Raw genomic sequence first — 23,033 nt, forward strand, 5'->3', positions numbered from 1 at the left:
TTGGCTCCGTGGGGAGAAGTAGCTAATCTCCTCACAGCCCTGCCTCAACTACTACTCTCGCCCCGCAACATTTAGTCTGTTTGTGCTTTCTTTGCAACAAACTCTACAAACCCAGCCAAAAAAAAAAAAAATGGTTATGCCTTTAAGATAAAACACAAAGGGAAACATTAGCATCTACTTGCTTCCTATACACAGTGTTAAGAACTGAGCCAACTGTAAATCCCAATTCTAAAAGCATTTTAAATTGCGAATCCCAATTCTAAAAGCATTTTAAATTGTGTCATTTCAAATTAATAAGACAATGCAAATAATAGAACTACTTGACCCTGAATGATATTTATTGTGACTAAGGTAGTATTGCATAAAAACCTATAAATGCCTTGGCCTATAGCAATAACAAAGCAGAAGAGAAAAAGAAAAAAACCCTATACTTTGTGTAGAGGACTGGATAACTGACCACAGATAAAAAAACAATTTTAAGGAATTTTCTTATACTAAATTTTACAATTATATCAATTTAACGACTTGAAGAAATTAGAACAGACTTAGAGATTTTTAAAAAATATATCAGTATTTGTAACAAATACATGGTATCACCTCAAAGATGTTACTGAGTGTTATCAGGATGTCCTCAAGTATTCATTTATTCTGACTTTTAGCTCCATGTCTCTACCCCTGCTTTGCCCAGATACCTGGCTGCCTGCCATGTGAAGCAGCCTCCCCTTGTGACTATGCCTGGGTCTCCCTAAGGACCAAAATGCATGTCCTGGTTTCTCTCTTCCTTCCTGATAGCTTGAGATTGAGATGACAGGACAGGAGCAGTCTCTGTAGCCAATTAGCTCATTAGCCCTGGTTGCATGCCCTCATATCTGGACTGTTACATGCAACAGAAATGAACTTCTACCTTACTAAAGTCATTGAACTTTGAGTTCTCTTTGTTATAAGAGCCTAGACTGTAACTGTAATAATGTATAGAGAAGAATATAAAAAAGAAGTAGATAAAAACCATACTTTGTTTTGCTTCCAGGTAGATTATAAAATCTGGAAACTTCTGCTCATCAAAAAATACCATTAAGAGAATGAAAGAGCAAACTACAGCCCAGATAAAATATTTTCAGTATTTACAGTACTTACTACTTTTACCTGGAATATACAAAGAACTTCTATAACTCAATAAAAAAATAAATCACAGAACTTCTTCCAAGTTAACTGGGGCCTGGCGTTTCTGTTAGCATCCTGCCTAGGGAGGAGCATTGTAAGTATTGGCTCTGCCTATAGGGCTTCTTGTATGGAGCTTGTGCCAGTTATCAATTTAATGCCTCTCAACTCCAAATTCACCCTTTTTGCCTGCTCTGGGAAAATGGGCCCAATCCCTTTACATATTTTTCCTTTGCCAACTGGCCCTGAAGCCTTGTCAGTAGAGGGCAATGGAGAGACATTGCAGGAGGGAAGGTTTTTGCTGCCTGATTCTGGAGCCCTTACAGTGGAGGGCTCCAGCAGCCCCCAGCAGCCAGCAGATTTCAACATGCACTTCCCCTGGGGCTTTGTAGCACAGTGCCTCTAGTGAGACATCTCCTAATGAACAGCTCTCCCTGCATCCTACAGGTAGTTTTATGGCAAGTTCCAGAGGGCTGGTTTCCAACAAGTTCTGCTGGCATTCCCAATACTGTTTGCAGAGTTCGCTTTACTTTGCCATGCTCACAGATTAGATAATGACTTGAGGATTCAGGAAGATTTCATTCCGTCCTTTTGCTCCCACTGATCCTAAAACTTAGATTAATGTCTCCATGAGCTAGCTGTCATGTTCCACTAGGGTGATACCTTTTCATTGTTACTAAGCACAATTGGTATATTTTCCCAGCAAAACTAATAAGCATCTAAAATGTCAACTGGGCATTTGGCATCTACAGGGGACAGGTTCCCTTTCAGGCCAAAACTATTCCTAGTGTTCTTCTCAAGCCACGTTTCTCTTGGCTTTGACCTCACAATATGCTGTGATCTAAATTGCCGTCCACCAGCCCCTTCCTAACCTATATCTTGAGCCAATGAAGTTTAATTCCTAGAGAAGCTCCAGGCAGAGTTACTGTCTGCTGCTGTGTATAAAAGAAACTTTGCTTGGGGAAGTTGCTGCCACAGGCTTATGGTCCAATGATCCAAAATGGCCATACCCCTGTCTGGAGGCAGCTCCCTACCTGCCTCTGCTTGTGTACTCTCCTGTCACTGAGATGCTTATGGAATGGCCCTGGGTGACCAGCCCCTGCCTACTTTTCCAGTCACTTTGTGCCACTCTTCCCCTCACGCTCTGGTACTATAAAGACTAGGTCTGCTTTCTGATTCTTCAGAGCAAAAGGTAAAGTTCTGTTGAGCCTTGAGGCATGTGCATAGCCTATTTCTTCTGCCTAGAATGCTTTGCTCAACCTTTCACCCTCCCCACTCCTTATCTCTCAAGTTTCCATTTAGGGGTCTTTAAGATCCATATCCAGGCTTTCTAGGACCCCAGCTCCCCAAGGCTCCCAAAGCTAAGTGAAATACTTCTGTTAGATGCAGCCCTCGATGCCCATTTTTTTTTCTAATAGCATGTATCAAATTTATAATTATAGATTTGTATGTTGGTTTAATTAAGATCTGACTCCCATGAGGGCAGGGACTACACCTGAATGGTTCACAGCAGTATCCCAAACTTGGCACATAGAAAGTGTACGAATAGTAAGCGCTCAATACAAATTAGGGGAGGCAGTACAACAAAGTGGTCGAGAACATGTGCTTCAGAGCCAGGCTCCCAGGGTCTAAAGCCAGGTTCTGACACTTAACTAGCCATGTGCTCTTGGACAACTAGCATGATCTCAGTTTCCCCATCTGTAAGATGGAGATGATAATTGTACCTCCCTGTAGGGTTGTTAGAATGAGTAAGTGGGTAAATGCTTGTAAATCACTTTATTACATGTCTGTTAAATGATAAATTGGAGTCAAGCTATTAAATATTATGAAGTTGCCCTTCTAAAGAGAGGAACGAAATGAACTTCCATGTACTAAAATTCTGTAATTGTCACCTATTAAATTAGAAGAAGTTATTTAAAAATAATATTCAGTTCTAACTATGATATAGTAAAGCTATTACACTCATATGGTACTGGTGGCAACATAAACAATACCATCCTTTTGGAAATTAGATAATAAATTTTAGGAGTCACTAAAATGTTTAAGCCTACATAGGAATATAAATAAACAGGACACATTTTTTTAAACTATAGTAAATAACACTTTGATATTAGTAATATTAGTTTTTTAAAAACCAGAATGATTAAGTACATTTAAAAATGTTAACTCCAGGTAATAATATTCAGCTAATGTAAAAAATTATGAAATGTATCAACATAGAAACACTTATGTTAAAAAATAAAACCCAAATTCAAAGTTATATTTATACTATGATTATATAATGGTATATGATGGTACATATTACACTATTTTATAAATATAAATATGTATGTATGTATTATATAAAGATGAAAACTAGAAAGAAATATGGAAAATAATACATTCAAGTGGCAAAATTCTGGATGGCTCAAACTTTTTAAATATTGTTACTCTTGATTCAATGTTTTAAAAATTTATAATTATTTTCTTATTTGATGATTCAAATCAACAAAAGCAAATTTTGTTCTAAAAATCAGGCCAGGCACAATGTCACACGCCTATAATCTTTGGGAGGCCAAGGTGGGAGGATTGCTGAGGCCAAGAGTTCCAGGCCAACCTGGACAACATAGTGAGACCCTATTTATACAAAAAAAATTTTTTTAAATAGCCAGGCATGGTGAGATACACCTGTAGTCCCAGCTACTTGGGAGGATGAGGCAGGAGGATCATTTGAGCCCAGGAGTTTGAGGCTGCAGTGAGCCATGATCAGGCTACTATACTCTAGCTTGGGTGACAGGGGAAGACCCTATCTCTAAAAAAAAAAAAAAAAATACAACATCTACATCTAGTCCAGCCCTATAGATATGAGGAAACAGGGCCAAGGAAGTAAAATTGCTTTACCTGAGTAAACCCAGAAAGCCAGTGTTTTCCCAATACACGGCTAGTACCCACAGACTAAAAGGTGTTATTAAGGCGATTTACTTCACATTAATATTTTTAAGGAGCTAATTTTTCCAAGTAAATGTTTCATATACAAGACTAATGGCTGATTTGAAGTAACGAAAAGTTGCTACATACACGAAAACTCACCACAGCCTTTTCACACAAATAGCTAACTATTAGAATCTTTCATATTTCAGAGAAAATACAAAGTGTGCTTAGCCAGTAGGAAAACAGGCTCTTGAGATCTACTTATAAATTGACTTTAGATTCTGGAAGTAATAAAGACAAGACAGAACACAAAGTTTCAGGAGGCAGCATTCACCAAAACATAATTCTTCCTGACACCTTCTCACCTTTATTGACTCTCTGGTTCGTTTTGGTCCCGATCATCAACTTGACAGAGATTGCCAAAGTGCCACCAGGAGCCAGGGAGGGAAGCCAGGAAGTTTACTTAGACTGTAGCATGGATAGACATGTGTAGAAAAACAGGTATGACCAAAGTCAGAAGGATGTAAAGCAAAATTACAGAAGAGCTAAGTCTCAGAAGAATGTAAATCTTAGGGTTCAAAGAAAAGGGGGTCCAAGGTGCTAGTGGGGGAAGCTTTGAGAAAGCTACACAGGACCAATAATAATTCTGCCTTCAAAGCTATTCTGCCTCCCCACTTTTGTTGTCGTTGTTATTAACTTTAGGAATCTAAAGTGTAAATAATGAAAAAAACATGAAGTCCTATTTTAAAAATTAAAAAGAAAATGTAAATTAGTGGCTGGGTAACTAGGCAATGGTGTTGCAATGTTAAGAAATGTTATTCCGAACAGTATCACATCAGCATTTCCTTTCCAGCTGCTACTAAATACTTTGCCTCACTCCACCAGTCCATCCCTGTAAGCTCTCCTCCCTTTCCTGGTGAGTCACACATCTTCACAAATTACCTGGTTGTTAGTGTCAGGCACAAGCAAGTGGTCCAGGCCAGAGCAAGGGAGCTGGGAACCTGCTGCCAGTGACTCACAAAGGGCCAACGGTGAGTCACCTGGTTCTGTCTCAGTTTTCCCATTTGAGAGGCTAAAGGATTGCCTTAGTGTCTGCAAAGACCCCCTGCGTGCCACTCAAGGGTGCTACGATAGCTTTCCTGTCCCCTCATCCAGTTAAAAGAGAGTTGGTAAAGCCATCATACAAATTGCAAGCTGGTAATTGATGAATAAGATAAAAATATAAAAGAAACAAACAAACAAAAATGAGTGAATGCAGTGTTTTATATACCACAAGTAGCTCATTGTCTTTCACATAGCCTGAACATTTATGAGAGAACTTGGGCTCTAGAATCAGGAAGCCAGATGTGAGGACTAGCCTGTCTCTTCACTTACTAGCTGAGTGATCTTGGGCAACTCAACCTCTCTGAATCTTCGTTTACTCACCTGTTAAATGGGGTTAATTCTACCCACCACAAAGACCTGTTGAGGGATTAAGGGAGATTAGGTATATAGACATACCTGACTGAACACAGTAAAGTGCTGGATAAATGTTATGTGGTGACATTATCTTATCATCCTAACCTATCGGGTATGGGAAAGAATTAGAGGTCAGGTGGTTCGAACAACAAAAATAAGTACTAAGTCTAAAAAGACTCCCCAGGAAGACTGAAGGGAGACTCTCCAGTGGCTTCACAGCTCCTCGCCCACCACGTTCTCTGTATCTCGCTGCTGGAGAAGTAAAACTGGTTTCATAGCCTTCTTTCAGCGAGGGAAGCTTACGTAATGGGTACCAACCCTGTCAGGCAAAAAACCCGGGGACAAGTCCTGGAGAAGCTGTATTGCGCAGGGCCAGTAGTTCCAAGCTTTCCAATGACAGGTCTCACCTGGGGGTGGGGGAGAAATGTCCAGACCTCCCTCCCACCCCGACAAACAAGGATAGAATATCCAGGACAGAACATGGAGGAACACAGGGTGAAGTGGCTTATTAAGAAAGGGGGTTTGGGCATTTGAATGCCACCATTTTCCAGCTATGTGACCTAGGACAAATGATATTTTCTAAGCCTTTAATTCCTCACATAGCCTAAAAACTTAAGAAACAACTTTGACCCTAAACTTAGGAAAACCAGTCTGAGGAGCAGATCTGTCACTAGCTAAGTGATCTTAAGCAACTCAATCTGTAAAATAGGCATAATAATATTTATTTTGTAAGGTCTAAGTCAGGACTAAATAAGGTACACCATTTGTCTAAATCACTTAGTGTAATGCCTTGCATATGACAAGTGCCCCGTAAGCTGAAGGTGTTAGTACTGTGGTCACTGTTTGCATTTCCTCATCAATGGCACTCTGGCCTTCCAAATGGCACGACAGCCAGCCATCAGACCCTTATTTCCCACAATGCCCTGATCAGTGCTTAGGTCACCCAGACCAGGTGTTGGTGCAGGAGAAGCTCTTCGGAGGGATAGAGTCACTTGAAAGGGTAACTCAGTGACGGGCTTCCTCAGTGACAGAAGGATTTCTTACATCATGGAACTGGTCTTGGGCAGTGTCAACAAAGGAATCACTTTATGAAAGAGGAGTGAGACCTAGAGAAGGGTGTGAGGCCACATCTTGATCAAGAAGGAATTTGGAACATCTGTCTCACCCACAAATAAAAAGGAAGCCAGGTCACTCTTAGGGAAGGACTTGGGGTTACTAAGGCATACTGATGAAGCAATCCCTGAATTTTAATATTTTAAAATATATGTTTACGTAATGTTGAAAGGCCAGGTTTCCTGTCGTACAGCCTGCTGTCCCCACAGAATAAAGCATCCCTTGGAAAAGAACAAGATGACAAAGATTCTAGTAATCTCCAAGTGAGGGTGGGGTGCAGTGGGTGTGAGTGCCTACAGCAGAGGGTAAGGAAGTGGGGAAGGAGGCAGAAAATACAGCCTTGGTTACAGAGTCTCAAGTACTTTCTTCTCAGGCTCTGAAATCATAAGAAAAGTTAGGACAAAAAAAAAAAAAAAAGCAAGGTTTCCCTCTGGCCAAGGATCATTGCCACTGGGCTGGGGGACTGCGCACCTGTTAGAATAGTTACTGTTTTCTCCCTTGAGCACACAGGGATGGCACATTCATTTCTCTGCCCAGGGCACTGCTCCCTCTGCCAATGGCTGCCAGCACTTGCTAAGGATTCACCAAGAGAAAATAAATCATAAGACCTCAGAACTAAAAAGAGCCAGTCATCTCTGTCTAGCCCCTATCTATATAAGAATCCTCTTAAAGAAAAAAATGCATAACACCCAGATTTTAAGTAGATAGAAAGACACAAAGAGACAGATAAAGACATAGAGACAGAAATACATGCACAGAGAGTGACAGAGACAGAGAGATATACACAGAGTGACAGAGAGAATGACATAAGGATATCTGCAAAGTCTGAAACATAGAAAATAATTTTTTATTCAATATACTTTTTTGATTAATGATTAAATCTGTAACTTTAAATTTAAAGATACTTTGCTTACAACGGTGTCTAGCATAAAAAGTCCTGGCATATTGTTTGAAAATGTAACATATTATTTAAAACTAAAAATTTCCTCAAAAGGTAAACTACAGGAAAAAATAAAAATAAAAAAATAAAACTAAAAATTTCCTCTGGTATCCAGACTTTTCAAATATACATTCTTCCAAAAAGGGTATCCTCACATTTCTACAATATGCATTCATACAATTTTCATTTCATCTTTCTGATTTCTGCCTATTAATGAAAATCAGCTGGGATGAATGAACAAAAATACCGCGCTAACATATATAAAGTTTCCTAGCTCAGCACCACATCTGGCATATCATCGACCCCTTTTCCCCTGGAGGACCAGAAACATGTGCCAGTGTCATTTTCTGATTATTCCTCTATTGATCCTGATTTGGGGTCTATGGGTTGCCATGCCTTCTTTTTACAATTTTTTCTTTAAACTAAGACTCACTGGATATTTTCTGAAATTTTTTCCTGCCAAAAAATGTAGTTGGCAGAAGTGCCACTGTGAATCACTGGTCTAAATTTTGTGGAGAAGGACCCTAGAAGAGAGAGTAATGGAATGGGAGTTGGAGTGAACTGGCCACCTCCATCCCCACCCTCAGGTAGCAGCTCCGGGTACTGTATGAGTGGAGTCAGGGTTCCTCTGTGTTATTCATGGTAGTGAAATTTAAATATAGATGTCTTTAGGTTGATCTAAATGAAAGGAATGCTCTAAAAGAAAACAAACAAAAGGGTCATATGATACTCAGCTGCAAATATTCAAGTGTAAATATTAATATTTTCTGAAATATACCCAACAAAAACACTACTCTAAACCTATGTGGATTCTCTTAAAATACACCAAGAGACATCTATCTGAGCCTCAGTGAAGTCATCTTGTTGGGGAGAGGGAGAGCCTTGGATTGTTTCTCTTCCCTGCCATGTGAAGCTGTTTCTCAGCAAACGCCTCCCCCGGCTGGTACCCGAGGCTGGGAATGTGGCTCGTCTGCCGTCTTAGGAAATCCTGACTGTTCCCACCTTTGCTGCACTGTCAGGTGGATGTTTGTGGACCATGGTGGGAGAACAGGGGCGGTATTTATACATTCCACAGCAATTCTGAACTTGCTCAGCCTTTGTCACTCTGTCACACATCAGTCAGTGATATGACTGAGTGCCAACTGTATACAAAGGGCACTGAGCCTGATCCCCATGAGCACCCTGCCTGCACATGCTGGCATACCCTGGCCTAGCCTCTTCATGGGGTGAGGAGCCCACATGTCCAAGGCAGTATCTACACTCCATGCCCCCTTTCTAGACTTGCTAGGGGTACCCAGGATCCTAGAATTCCCTGCCCAAACAGCTCTGAGCCCACTTCCAGGACCTGCACGGGCCCCTTCCCAGGTCTGCCCTAAAAGTGACAGCACTAGACATGGCCTAAAGGAAACCATTGGGGAGGGGGAAAGGAGACTGAACTTGGACATGTAAAATGAGATGTCCACTGCCACATGTGCCAGGCTCCTAGTTCGGTGGGACAGAAACTGGGTTGGGAAGAGAGAGAGAGACATGCTGAGGGCTAGATGCCTCCATTTGTACTTTTGACCTGGGCCCCTCAAATGTTAGGTGTAGGCCTGTCCACAGGGCCTGAGGATAGGTCTGAAACTCCACAGGTCCCAGGAATTCTGGAAGCCAAGGATATTCTCAGGCTGTGTAGCCACCAGAGTGGCTGGTAGCATGACCAAGACAGAAAGCCACATATAACTCCTGATGATTCAGTGAACTCCCAGAGAAAGCAGGAGGTAGTTTTTCACTCTGTGGCTTACTGGTACTTCCCAGTTCTCCTCTCTAGCAGGCTACCTCTTCACTGTTTACTTTCACCTTCACTAGAAAGCAGTTAGGAAAAATATATTTGTGATCAACTGGCTTTGCTGTTTAGCAAAACTCTTGGTAAGAAGGGGTAGAAAATTACAGGCCAAAAGCAGGGTGTTGCGTCAGATGTGAACCCTTTCTGTCTGAGTTCTCTACTGTCTCACTGGGAGCTGGGCAGGTTGAGGACTGCGGAGCTCTCTGTGAGCAGGGACGGTTGCTGTAGGGGAAAGTATAGGATGTGATTCAGATGCCCAGCAGCATTGATAACTGGTTCTGCAGCTGAAAATTGGGAATAATAACACCACCTTTTCATGGCTTGTTATAAAAAGTAAATGAGATGATTTAAATTATAGCTAACAACTGGGTAATATATCACAGTTTATAAAGTTACACCCATAAGCATTCACTCATTGAATCCTTACAATAATAAGTACTCATACCTCTAATCTGCCGGTGAAATATGAAGTTTAGAGATAGAAAAAGCAACTTGCTCATGGTCACACAGAGCCAGACTCAAGTTTAGGCATTAAGGGTAAAGGAGCAACTTATTATTATTATTATTATAGCAAAGATTACTATCAACCTTCACTCATTAGGCCAGAGACCCATTGTGGTGTTAGCAAAACACTTGCCCCTCATGTGACATAGTACCGACAGTGCGTTCACTGGCCAGTGGCCTCAACTCTAAGCTCTAACAATGTGCACAGAAGTACAACTTCTCTTTACGTCACCTGATTTGCTTTTCATCAAGTGAATAGTCATGAACATGCTTTGTGAATGATTCTTTAACATACAAGTGATCATGACTGATTGTCACATTTTATGAGTTTAAAGAAATGTGGTTTTGAAAGGTTGCCTTTACAGGCAAGACAATGGAAGCTGGAGGCCTGCCTGGTGCAACCAGCTGCTCCTTCCTTCCCATCAGAACATCAGGTATTAGGGACTGCTGGAGGGGGAGAAGGTGAGACCAGAGCACAGCTGCAAATAGCATGCAAGACGATGAGGATACTTGCCACCCGGTGCTCTCAAATGGAACTTCCAGTCAATATCTCCCCTTTCAAAAACAAAGAATATGAATCTACAGTATTTCATAGAAAATAACATGGTACTTGCTTTGCCCAAACACCACTCCTCCCCAGAACATGAAAAGCAATGCCAGATAACCAACTTTTGAGTCCCGAAAGTAATTTTCCAAGATTACAATTATGAAAACACAAGGGAGATAAAATAAATAAAATAAAATAGAAAAAAATGATAATTGCCTTGAGTATATATGAATCTTTTTACCAAGGAACTCAAGTACTGTGTGTGTGTGTGTGTATATATATATATATCTTCAAATGTCACATTTACTTTCACAACATCCCTGCAGAAGCAGAAAAAGGGAAATATAATCAATATGTTATACAACTATACCCATAAGTTTCCTTCTAGCTCTAAAACTTAAAGTCAGAGTTCCAAACCAATGGAAGAACTTAGTGCCATCCAAGTTGGGGATACCAATCAGTTTAATTTGACATGTACAGGGCTTTAAAGCTGTTCAAGCCAACATTTAAAATTCAGGAATTCTCACATAAAAATCCAGATTTGCAGCTTAACTTGAAAAATCGTATATGGCAATAATCACTGGAGCTGCAGGCTTTCAACAGGGCATAAGCTTCCTAACCTAGCCACTGCTAATTTCAGTTACCTGACCAGCCTTCTAAGGCATTTAACTTTGTGACTCCTAGTGTCACCAAGAGTTATCAATGTGAATGATGCTTTCAAAGTCAGTGTGACTTGAGTAAAGATAATAAGGTCCTAGCATAGCCAGGTATAATGATCATGGTTTGTCATAGCACAAGGGTTTCAAAGGGCCAGTTGTGACCCATTAGTACACAGGTTCCCTCTACATGTGAATTACTTGGGAGAGATTTTTAAACCTGTTCTCTCCCTACCCAGACCAATTAAGTCAGGATCTCTGAAGGTGAAGTCCTGGTATTGGTGTTGCAATTGTTGTTTAACATAATTGTTGAAGTACAACAAAGCATAAGACATTACCAGCACCCCAGACCCTTCCTTTGTGCCCCCTCCCGGTCACTACCCCAACTTCCTCAACTCTCCTGATTTCTAACAGCACAGATTAATGTTGCCTATTCTTGAACTTTATATAAATAAAATCAAACTAAATGCATTCCTTGGCATCTTGATTCCTTCACTCAACTTTTAGGACTGAGATGCATCCATGTTGCTTATGTAACAGTAGCTGACTCATTTTCATTGATGTTTAGTATTCCATCATATGACTATAACACAATCTTTTTTACCATCCCATTGTTGATGGAAATTTGGGTTGTTGAAAGTTTGGAGTGTAACAGTTAATGCCACTATCCATGAACATTCTTGAACATGTCTTTAGGTGATGTATGTGTTCCTGTAGAACATATACCTAGGAGTGAAAATGCCTGGACATAAGGTATATTTATATTCAATTTAACAGATATTGCTGAACAGTTTTCAAAGATGTGCTAATGTACACTCTCCCAATAGGGTATGAGCCAACATTTCTATTGTCTATCTTTTAAATTTTCACCTCCTGGTGGGTATGTAGTGATACTTCATTGTGGTTTTAATTTGCATTCTCCTGAAGCTAATGAGGTTGAGCATTGTTTCATGTTTTTGGCCATCTGAGTATGCTCTTTTGTGAAGAACCTTTTCAAATCTCTTACCCATTTTTCTATTGTGGTGGTCCATCTTTCAAAATTGACTTATTTATGTTTTGGATATAATTCCTTGTTGGTTATATGCATGGCAAATGCTCTCCCTGTGCAGCTTGTCTTTCACTCTTTCAATGGTACGCTTGGAGAAATAGAAGTTCTTAATTTTAGTATAGTCCAATTTATAGATCTTTTTCATCATGTTATTATAGTATTTTTATGTGTCTTGTTTAAAAAAATCACTACAGACCCCAAGGTCATAAATATAATCTATGTTACCATCTAGAACAATGCTGTTCAGTGGGGAAAAAATGGGAATCACATATGTAATTTTAAATTTCCTAGAAGCCACATTTTTAAAAGTAAAAAAAAAATAGTGAAATTAATTTTAATATTATTTTATGTAATCCAATATATTCAAAATATTGTCATTTCAACATGTAATCAATATAAAAATTATTAATGAGATATTTTGTGATCTTTATCTACAGTAATTACTATGTGTTTTACACGTAACGCACATCTTTATTGGACCAGCCGCATTTCAGGTGCTCAATTTCCACGAGGCCAATGGCTACCGTTACTGGACAGTGATGATCTAGATGTTATGTAGTTTACCTGTCATGTCTAGATTAATATTTAGATATATATGAATTTTGAGGTGAGAATCAAGACTTATTTTTTCCATATGGATGTTCAAATGGCCATCCTTTCCTGAGGGACAAAATTGCCATAAATCAAGGGTCTGAAGGTAGATGTTTGTTTCTAGCACCTCTAGCCCATTCTGTTGGTATATTGTGCCTCTGGCTTCAGCATTTCTTTTTTAAAGTTCCCTAGTTGATTTTAATTTTTAGCCAGTATTGAGAACTACTACCAGTAGGTCACCAGATTAATTTGTAGGTCATAGCCAGAAATTTTGTACAGTGGAATGGAATAGAATAGACAAAAAACATTGACAAGTATCAAGTATTGTTTTATGAAACTATTATTTCAGAAAATTATGTGTATGTGTGTGAGTGTGTGTTCTAAGTTGAGATCTGAAAAGTTTCTTATCATCAGTAATGGTCAAAAAAGTTTGAAAAGCACTACCATAGTATAATCAATCTATGAAACAATCAATTTAGGAAAATCCAACTTGCATATAATTGTATAGTCCTCATCTTGAAAAGCTATGAAGTTTTACTCTTACACAATTAGTTATAAACCAGAATTCCACATTAGGCAAATCTCTGTTGGAAACAAGCCAGGTAAAGCCAGTTACAGCTAATGGAACAGGAGGAGCTCATTATGAGACTCTGCAATTCTGACCCAGAGTGGAATATAGTAATGACCCTGTGATGTGAACATTACAAATGAAAATTGCTAATCTGCACAATTTGAGACTTGTTTAGCATCAGCATATTGTATGTTTTTAAAGTTTTAATCTTATGTCAAACAAAAAAACAAACTTTGAGGGGAATAAATTGAAGCCAATTTAGTTATTAAATGAGGTCAAGTATCTTCTTTGTTGAAGAAAATGCTCTCAGAATTTTTTGCTCAAATCTTGAAATGATTAGTTTATTGCTCAGCCTATGTCAGGATCAATCTAATCAACAAGTATTCATTGACTATCCAATAAAATATGTCTGGCAAAGGAACCAAAATAAAACAAACCTTGTTCCAGCATACAAGTACTCTATAGAGAATTAAATGGATTATCACACATGATTTTTCTTCACTAAATATTTCATTGTAGAACATGGATATAGTAAATAAAAATGATTTCAAGCCCCTAATGTTAATATCTTGCCTCTTTAAATAACCTAAATATATGCCTTACCTGTCAATTTTATGTTTTCCCATTAATGAGAAATGTATGTATCTTTTGATTTTGTTTTCATATATGTGTGCACAAGTGTGTAAGTATGTGTGTGTGTGCATGTACTAATCTTGAGCAGAGGGATTTGGGAATTTTTGTTAAATATCTTAGTTTCCTGGTATTTCCTAAAGATATAATTCAGGAAACAATAAAAAGGAGAAACTTTCCATTAAATTGAAACTTATATAAACAAAACACCAGCACAAATCCTCTCCACAGACCTTCCAGTGACCAGGTAGGCCAAAAAATAAATAACCAAAACTTTTTAACTTCATATGAATATTTGAGAAGTAAATACTCATATACTGAGAAATGCAAAATTTTCATACATGGGAAAGGTGGAATTTGTCTCAAGGTGACCCAAGCCAAATCTCTTTCTCATGAGAGATACCTTCTATTTATTAATAGACTTTCTCAGATTTTAAGATATGATAATAACAAACTTTAAAAATAATCTGTTTTAGAAACATAGTGATTGCTAAAGTCCACTTACAATCAACATCTGTCCACCATCAATAGAAGGCTCAGTGGAGAATTCTGGCCATTAGTGTGTTGTATAAGTTCAAAGGTTCTTAATCTCTCCATTCACTTGCCAACTGGATTAAGCCATAATTTGTTTATTTTAATTAGGCTTTTGGCTTGGTTTATGTTTTTGTCATTTAAAATTGCAGCTACAAGGACAAATCTTAAGACAATGTATGTAGTATGGCTGTAAAATGATGGCATTGATTGTTGCATAGGGCTTAGGAAAATAAGGTCTGCTACTTTAGAATGAGTTCTTTCATATTGTCAGTTGTCTTGTCTGGTCTGTCTAGAGCAGACATAAAGATTTGTTCAATCATCCTGGGTCCACCCACTAAATAAAACCACAAATTCGCGTCTGGAAGGCCCAGGCAGGAGAATCGTTTGAACTCAGGAGTTCAAGACCAGCCTCAGCAAGAGCAAGATCACGTCTTAACTAAAAATAGAAAGATATTAGCTGGACAACTAAAAATATATATAGAAAAAATTATCCAAGCATGGTGGTACATGCCTGTAGTCCCAGCTACTCGGAGGCTGAGGCAGAAGGATTGCTTGAGCCCAGGAGTTTGAGGTTGCTGTGAGCTAGGCTGACACCATGGCACTCTAGGCCAGGCAACAGAGTGAGACTTTGTCTTAAAAAACAAAAAAAAAGAAACCCACAAACTAGGGCCGCACACAATAAGATTGGGGTATTGGACATGGAGGTGTTTCCAGGAGAAAGACGTATATACCTGCATTCAATTTCAGAGGAAGTTCTCCTGTGTTCCTTTCTTCTATCTCTCCACTATGATCTCCAGTTCCTCAGGATTCAAAGTTATGGACATATTGCCTAAACAGCATTCTTGAATGCCAACTGGCCTATGCAATGAATTTGATTCTAGCCTTTTTGCCAATAAATAAGCCAATCACTTTTGTTCCCAATCCATCTTTATAAAGGTGTATATCTCCAGGTTAGTCTTTGCACTACATCCCTAAATTCACACTGGAGAGGCCTTGGAAAGCCCAAGGCTATTGTATAGATGGCCGGGGGCCCAAGGCAAATGAATGGTTGCCATAATACCCTCTGTTCTATGAGGATGGAGCAGATTTGGAGCTGGCCCAGGACCCTCCTCCCATGTGCACTTAGCCAGCTCCTGGCAATGCTTCTGCTCTGGCTGTAGGGGCCAGGAAAAACTCACATAAACTGCATGCACGTGTGTGTGTGTGTGTGTGTGTGTGTGTGTGTGTGTGTGTGTGTGTAAGCATATCTTTCCTGACCTATCACTCTGCAATGATTAGTAGAACAAACTGACTTTGGAAAAGAAATACCTGATATTCTTGCTTTTTACATAATTTTACTGTGCTTTGGAGGACTTTTAGCATAGGACATCATTAACCTGCTTCAGAGGCTGTCTCAAAGCTGAATCAGCTCCATAAAGAAGGATCTCAATAATCACAAAGTGATTTCCCAAAAAGTCCCACTATGATAGAATAAACAAGTACCAGTGGAAAGGAAGCTCCATGAGAGCAGGAACTTGTCTACTTTGTTCATAGTGATACCCCTGGGCCTAGAACAAGATCCAACACACCAAAAGCACACAAATGAGTGCAAAGTAATAACAGAATACTACTTATGGAGAGCCTATCACTTGTCGGATTGTGTGGAAGGCTCTGGGCATACCCTGTCTTTTTATTCCTTATAACAAACAACCCTGAGTGACAGACGTTATAATAGCTGCCTTATAAATATGGAAACTGAGGTTTGAAGAATTTCACTGACTTGCTGGGGTCACAGTTAGTAAGCAGGAAGCAGGAATTTGGATTTAGATCTTTCTATCCATGCTCTATCACCCCACCAAGGCTTCTCCCCAACAGTAGAAGCAAATGATAGATTGACTTTTGGTCTTTTGTTGTAAGATACCAAGTTAGACTCTTTGAGTATTATCATGGGTTCCAACACTCCTCCATGTGACAAGTACTCTGTGAAGGGCTGATGGGCTAGGACGGGAATAAAGAGGGGTCCCAATCCTATATCTCAGTGTGCAGAAAAGCAATGAAGTTCTGGCTTTCTCACTCCCCTGCTATACTACCGTAAATCTCAGTAAGCCTAAATTTCTTCATCTGAAAACTGCAAAGCATGAGCCCTATCTTTTTTAATTAAATGAGAAAATGCTTACAAAAATAGCAAGGTCTCAATAAACGTACATTGTTACTAACCCAGAATCATCTTCAAACTTATTTAAATTAATTTGATTGATATTTTAGAAAAAGGCAGAAGTAGGTGAGAGAGTTTTTTTGGTTTTTTAAAAAATATTTTGGAGCAATGGGGTCTTGCTATGTTGCCCCATCTGGTTTCAAACTCCTTGGGCTCAGGCGATCCTCCCTTCTCAGCCTTCTGAGTAACTGGGTCTGTATGCCACTGTGCCCAGCTCAGAAATACTTTCAATGAGAGGACCACACAATTATTATCTATATGAACATATGCCTATTTTCTCTTTAATGAATTTTTCCTTTTGGACAGCAATTCGACTGATTAAATTGTATCAAAATAAATAGAAAATCCTTTTAAGAAAAAAAAAAGGATTGTAGGTGGAGGGGAATAAAAACATAAAAAATTTAAAGTCTGAACCCTCACTTACTATAGATTAATGAATAAATTAATATTCATCATCTGGTGAGTCCCAAAGGTTTCTTTCTCTTGCTTTGTATAAAGCTTTTCAGAAAATAAAAATGCTTAAAATAACATCATTGCTAAACATTTTCCTGGATTAGAAAAAAAGTTTTGTTTTGTTTTGCTTTTCTACATGAATTTGGAAGTTTTAGAATGAATCAGCTAATTTCTTCTGGGTGTGACATTGGGCACTAAATCCCTCAAGACAGAACCAGCTTAGAAAAGTCTGTGGGATTAGCAAGACCTGCCTTGTTCTAAATTTAAGGTACTCTGAGATGGTCTGAAATGGCCTTTGCCCTGCCACCTGGCAAAGATCTGTGGCCACCCTTTTTATTCCACCTGGAGTTGGGGCTTTCCTAATAAACCAAGCTATGCTGAGCATTCAGCCTGGTGTGATTTCTCTGCCTAAGCCATTCTTCCTATCCTTCAATGAATCAGCGTGAACTTGCCAAAGAGCAAGTAATATAGGTCAGAAGTAGAAGTTTGGACTCAACATTTGCTCGCCACTACTAAATACTTCTGGAAGTAAAACTCTTGAAGCAAAGGGCTTCAAGTCTCTCTTCTCTGTATTTCTTCCAAATACAGAGAAGAGAAACTTCTCTTCTCTGTATTTCTTCCAAATACAGAGAAGAGAGACTTCTCTTCTCTTCTCTGTATTTTACCTCAAGCCAAAATTGAGCATTATCATCATTTTACCGTCTCTCCCTCTCTCTTTCTCTTTCTCTCTCTGTCTCTCCCCATCTTTCTCCCTCTCCTCTCTCTTACTCTCTCTCATGTGTGTGAGCAAACACACCCACACATGCACACACACACACACAGTCAAGGCCACCTTGTTTGTGAAAGTTTTCAAATACTAACCACATCAATGAGATGGCGCCTACCTTTCTGAAACTCCAGTTCACAAAAGGTGCCCCTTGCTTGTGAAGAGCAGAAAGAGATTTCCAGCGTCCCAGCCAGCTTCGTTCTCATCAGAGAGCAACACACCTCATCCCTGTGTAAGCTCTGAAATTCGCTCGGAGACCCACCCTTTAAAGTTGCAAGTCAAGATTTCTGACTGAGGGCAGTCGGTGACGTGAGGCGAAGCTACTGGATGGCACCTCAGGTTCTTCCTGATAGGATATTGCTTCCTGTATCACCACTTGGAGAAGAGAAAACTGGAGTTCAGTCAGAGCCTGAATTACAAACTCATCAACTGCCTCATCGTTGTTGGCTTTTTGTGCACGCAGTCATTAGTCAGCTACTGAACAGGATGGTCTTGCCGTTTGTACTAAAAGGAAGGGACTTACGTGGCGGAGAGAAACCTGGAACACTGTCAACAACGCTGCACTATCCCATGAGCTGGTTTGACAACTATAGTACTCTCTAGAAGCCTGTAAATACCGGCAGGACTTTTTCTACTAAATCACCACCACTACCACCACCACCTCGCCACAAAACTCATCCACTCAGGATCATCAGTCCATGGAAATATGATTTGCCTGCCTGTTTCCTAGTAATTGAAAAAACAGTCACTTTTTAAACCATATAACAACCAAAAAATAAAATACTCTGGCAATCTTTCCTTTTCAGAACTATCAGACGTAATTTGTATTGTTTTTATTTCAGTCTCAAAGAATAATTATCACAGACAAATACAGACAAGCCTATTCCTCTCAGGAAATAAACGTTGTTTGTCGGCTTGAAGCACTTCAATTTTAAAGGCAAGTGTGTATACATTTTATAATGTTTACTCGAGATGTTGTACCTCTTGGGGCCATTTTCACTTGCTCTTGCCTAAAGATGAAACAACTCTGGGATTGGATTATTTAAAGGTGACTTGACAAGTAAGAAAGATTCAACAAGTTGACTCATGTATCACCCGTAAACCAAACATCAGCAGTGCCGCCTACTCTGAAAGCCTGTTTCAAAGCTCGTCTCACTAGCTGTCTCCAACTCTTGAAAGACATTTTTCTTTCTCCATCAGCTAATAGACAACAGCAAATTAAAAGTGGAGTAGAGGCTGAGAAAGGGTAATACCAATTTCCAATTCATTGAAACTCCAAAGTTTCTCAAATTTCGCTAATGAATTTAGTTTAAAGAAAGAAGATTGATAAAAAGGTCCTTTCCTGGATTGCTCACTCAGTCCTTCCTAGTCTGCCCTCCTCTTTGCAGACTTTCTTTTTTTCATTAAGGGGCCCATGTTTTAAAAACTATCTGGCAGAAGGACTGAACTTACAGCAGATTGGTCACTAAATGGGGTCATTGTCAGTTCAGGTCTTCATCATTTCTTGCCAGGAGACTGCTGCAAACTGCCTGGTCTTCCTGATATCTGGCCTTGTATTTCTAGCCCATCTGCCTCCCATTGCCACCTCAATCATTTTCCTAATTAAAACATTTCCTTTTCTTTATCATTTCTCACTCCCCTGCTGATAGACCTCTACCAGCCACCTTCCTCCTGTAAGATCAAGACCACATCCTGGCGTGCCAGGCAGCCTGGTTGGAACCTACTGCTCTAGGATCTCCTTTTGCAGCTTCAACTGCATTCCAGGTAAAATGAGCAAACAGCTTTCCGGCCCCTGCCATGAGCTGCTCTTTCTGTCTTCTCTGCTTAATGAAATTTGACTCCTCTCTCAAGCTTCCCAGCTGTCAGCCCTCCCAGTTCTGTGTTTATACCTACATTACAACACTTCCTACACTACCATAGCTTAACTGTTTTGTATCTGCTTCCCCACTACTTTGGGAATGCTCACGAGATAAGCCTTAGGCATCTCTCTATCCCTGGAGCTTAGCATAGTGCCTATTCAAGACTTGCCGAACAATGAACACCCAAAATTGTGAGCAACATTCATTTCCACTCCAGGGATATCTGAGGAAGAGAATACTCCAGAACCCTATTCCAGATTCCCTTTCTCAGAATTAAACAAGCCAAAGGAGTACTATAGAATCACTTTTTTTTTAAGTTTTTTGTATAATGAAATACATGTTATTTCATTATACAAAAACTGATGAGACATAATGTTCAAGTCAAATAGAAACTATTTATACATAGTTCAATACCTCCTATATAATCAAAAGGATCCCTTTAGCATCTGCTGTCTTTCTTGACTCACTGTCAAGGTATAAAATGTAAGGACAGATGTAAAAATAAGCCTATTACACACTGTGCTAGAGGGATGAGAGTGAGGAATTCTGAGGGTTTTAGTTAAGACTGGGAGGGAGCTGCGGGTCTATGCGCAGGTTCCGCTCCTCTGAGGAAGGTAAGCCCAGGGCAGGAAACAGGCCACCAAGCTGAAAACAAAGAGGAATATGGTTCTTTCAAGGATTCTTGAGGTAACCACTTTCTCAATCTCTCTCTCTCTCCTCACGGTAAGTTTATCAGTTCACTGCTAATAGAAAAGAGAACCTCTGAAAGTGTTATAGGAAAGAACGAGATGGGTGTATGGGTGTCATTTCTTCTAGGTGACGCTTAACTGTTTCATTTTATGAGAAAACTATAGGAGTGAGTTGAGACATCAAATCAGTTTTATATTTTGAATCCTCATTAATAGATATTGAGTCATTCATTAGAATTTTAACAATTCATTGCATTTTAAAAAGTTAATATCACACCTCTGACAAATGAAATGCAGATATTAAGCATGACAGTGGAGAGGTTTTGCCAGAGCAGTACAGGTGCATTAAAGGCTGATGCTTTTTCCCCCACAGAGCAAGCTTGTTTCTAGATGCTACTGAAGTGAGTGAGTGTGTAAAGTGCCTGCCTCCATGTACATTTCACACAGAGAAGGGCAGGAGGGGAATAAGAGCAGCATGGACCTGAGGCAAACCCAATCAAGATTCTGGAAGGCTGCTCAGGAACTCAGAAGAGGAAAACTGAGAAAGCAGACTACAGGAAAATGGACTTTGGGCCACAACAGGAGGAAGAAAACTAGATATTGTACCACAAGCTCTGCCAGCCAGGAGAAAAGGGTACACAGCTGCATGGAGTGCACACATAGAAGAAAGGGAAGTGAGGCAACTTCTAAGCTGCATGCCAGGCTTTGAACCAATTCTTAACCTAATTTTCCAGAGAAGAAAATATACGTTATATAGGATCAACCTGCTTTTCCCTCAACAGACAGAATCCCTTCCAAGAAACTTAATGAATACAGTTTGGCCATATTGTTCTTACCCTAACCAGGCAAGATTTTTGAGCTTTTAAATATCAACAAATTATTTTCTTCTAATGTTTTCTATTTTCATAGACTTCAAAAATGCAAAGGTTTGCTCAGTTTCAGTCAAAATGCTACCAAACTATGTATTCTTTAAATAGGTATGTGGAAAAACTTATATGGGATACAATGAAATACACAAATGTCTTCACAAATGCTTCCCTACTACACTGGGAAATCTTAAGTGACATGCCTTAGTCATCTTTATGTCCCTGGATCAATATCTACAATGATTGAACTTGAGGACTACATCTTGACATAAAAGTCTTCCTTCCTCCATAGGATGCTTCAATTAAATCCCCAAATGGATTATAGGATTATAGGGCCTGAATTTCATCTCTCCTCCCTCCACTCTACCCAGCTTCCACACTTACACTGGCCCAGGTTGAAAGGCTCTCTGGCAGATAATTTGAGAGGCCACTTTGTGAGAAAGTCAGTAAACTAAAGAAAAGATCTTCTGTAGTCAAGTGAGTCATGAGAATAAATGGTTTACATACATTCCAACTTGCTTAGGTACCCTCTCTCCCTCAAAACTCCAACCCCTTCTAACTATTAATATATCTCTTATTTGTTTATTGTCTGTCTCTCCCCTAGGTAAGCTCCACGAGGGCTGGAATTTCTGTCTGCCTTGTTTATTGCTGAATCCTCGGGGGTTGTTAGAACAGTTCCTGGCACAGAGTTGGCACTCAGTGCTAACACAATAAATTTATTTACCTATATATTTATGATCATGTCTCTTCCTCTCCACTACAATAGGTAGTTACTTTTTCAATGATAATTCATCAGGCATTTTCAAAACTTGAAGTCAATATTGTTTATCATGAAGGAGGCCATTTCTACTTTGAGTTTGTTGGAGGTGGCGAGATTTTTCCCTTGAAGATTTAAGTCTATCATATACTGAGGACTTGATGCAAATGATTCAGGTGTGGCTGTCAGTGCAAGGGGCAGGACACAGCCCAACTTGCCTCTTCCAGAAAGTTTTTGTTGCTCACCCCCTGGCTCATTTTGTGCTCCCTATGCGATCTTATGCTTATTAGCTATGTGACTCTAGACATGTCACTTAACCTCTCGGTCCCTTAGGTTTCACAGCTGCAAAATAAGGAAAATAACACTACTTATAGAATGGTAAAAACATTGGATGAATGTGTTTGTGTGTGTGTGTAAGCACTTCAAACAGTACCTGGCACATAGTAAACATTATATGAATGTTATGATTATGGTTATGATTACTATGATGATTATTAATATATTATTAATATATTTAAATATTTAATTTATAGACTTTTATTCTTATGTTACTTTGTAACAGACTTTATCTCATGCACATAGATTTAGTTTCTCCAATTAAATCTTAAGTACAAGGACTATGTACAGTTTCCAAGTTGCAGCGTTCACTGTTTTCTGAACATAGTATTCGTTCATTAACTCATTCAGCAAGTATTTATTGGGTTTATACTTTGTGCTAGGCACATCATATCTTTTGAAGGAACTAAGGATCTCAAAAATAAAAATATAGCATGAATGCCAAAACAGATACAAATATACACTCATACAGATGAGAAAAGCACTCACAGATCTATTACACAGAGATGCAGAGAGAAATAACCACATGTGTATGCCGTGTGGGTATATTTATATGCTCATACACAAGAACAAAGGTATGAATGGAGACCACAGAGAAGACTGACTCTCAAAATTTACTATTTCACAT

The 23,033-nt window shown here is 39.3% G+C and overlaps 1 protein-coding gene and 1 non-coding gene across 2 annotated transcripts in view; both read right to left on the reverse strand.

Annotated features, from left to right (window-relative positions):
- CERS3 (ceramide synthase 3) overlaps positions 1-18,654 on the reverse strand; it is a 98,643-nt gene extending 79,989 nt beyond the window's left edge. Inside the window, exon 1 of the mRNA XM_076004812.1 lies at positions 18,017-18,654. The gene's annotated coding sequence lies outside the window, so the exon portion shown is untranslated. The remainder of the gene's footprint in view (positions 1-18,016) is intronic.
- LOC142872068 (small nucleolar RNA SNORA62/SNORA6 family) lies at positions 9,968-10,115 on the reverse strand. Its single transcript, XR_012920309.1, has one exon. It is a non-coding gene; the product is annotated as a small nucleolar RNA SNORA62/SNORA6 family (small nucleolar RNA).
- Positions 18,655-23,033: the final 4,379 nt, after the last annotated feature.

The sequence above is a fragment of the Microcebus murinus genome, chromosome 7 (genome assembly GCF_040939455.1).
Source record: "Microcebus murinus isolate Inina chromosome 7, M.murinus_Inina_mat1.0, whole genome shotgun sequence".
NCBI classification, from domain to species: Eukaryota; Metazoa; Chordata; class Mammalia; order Primates; family Cheirogaleidae; genus Microcebus; species Microcebus murinus.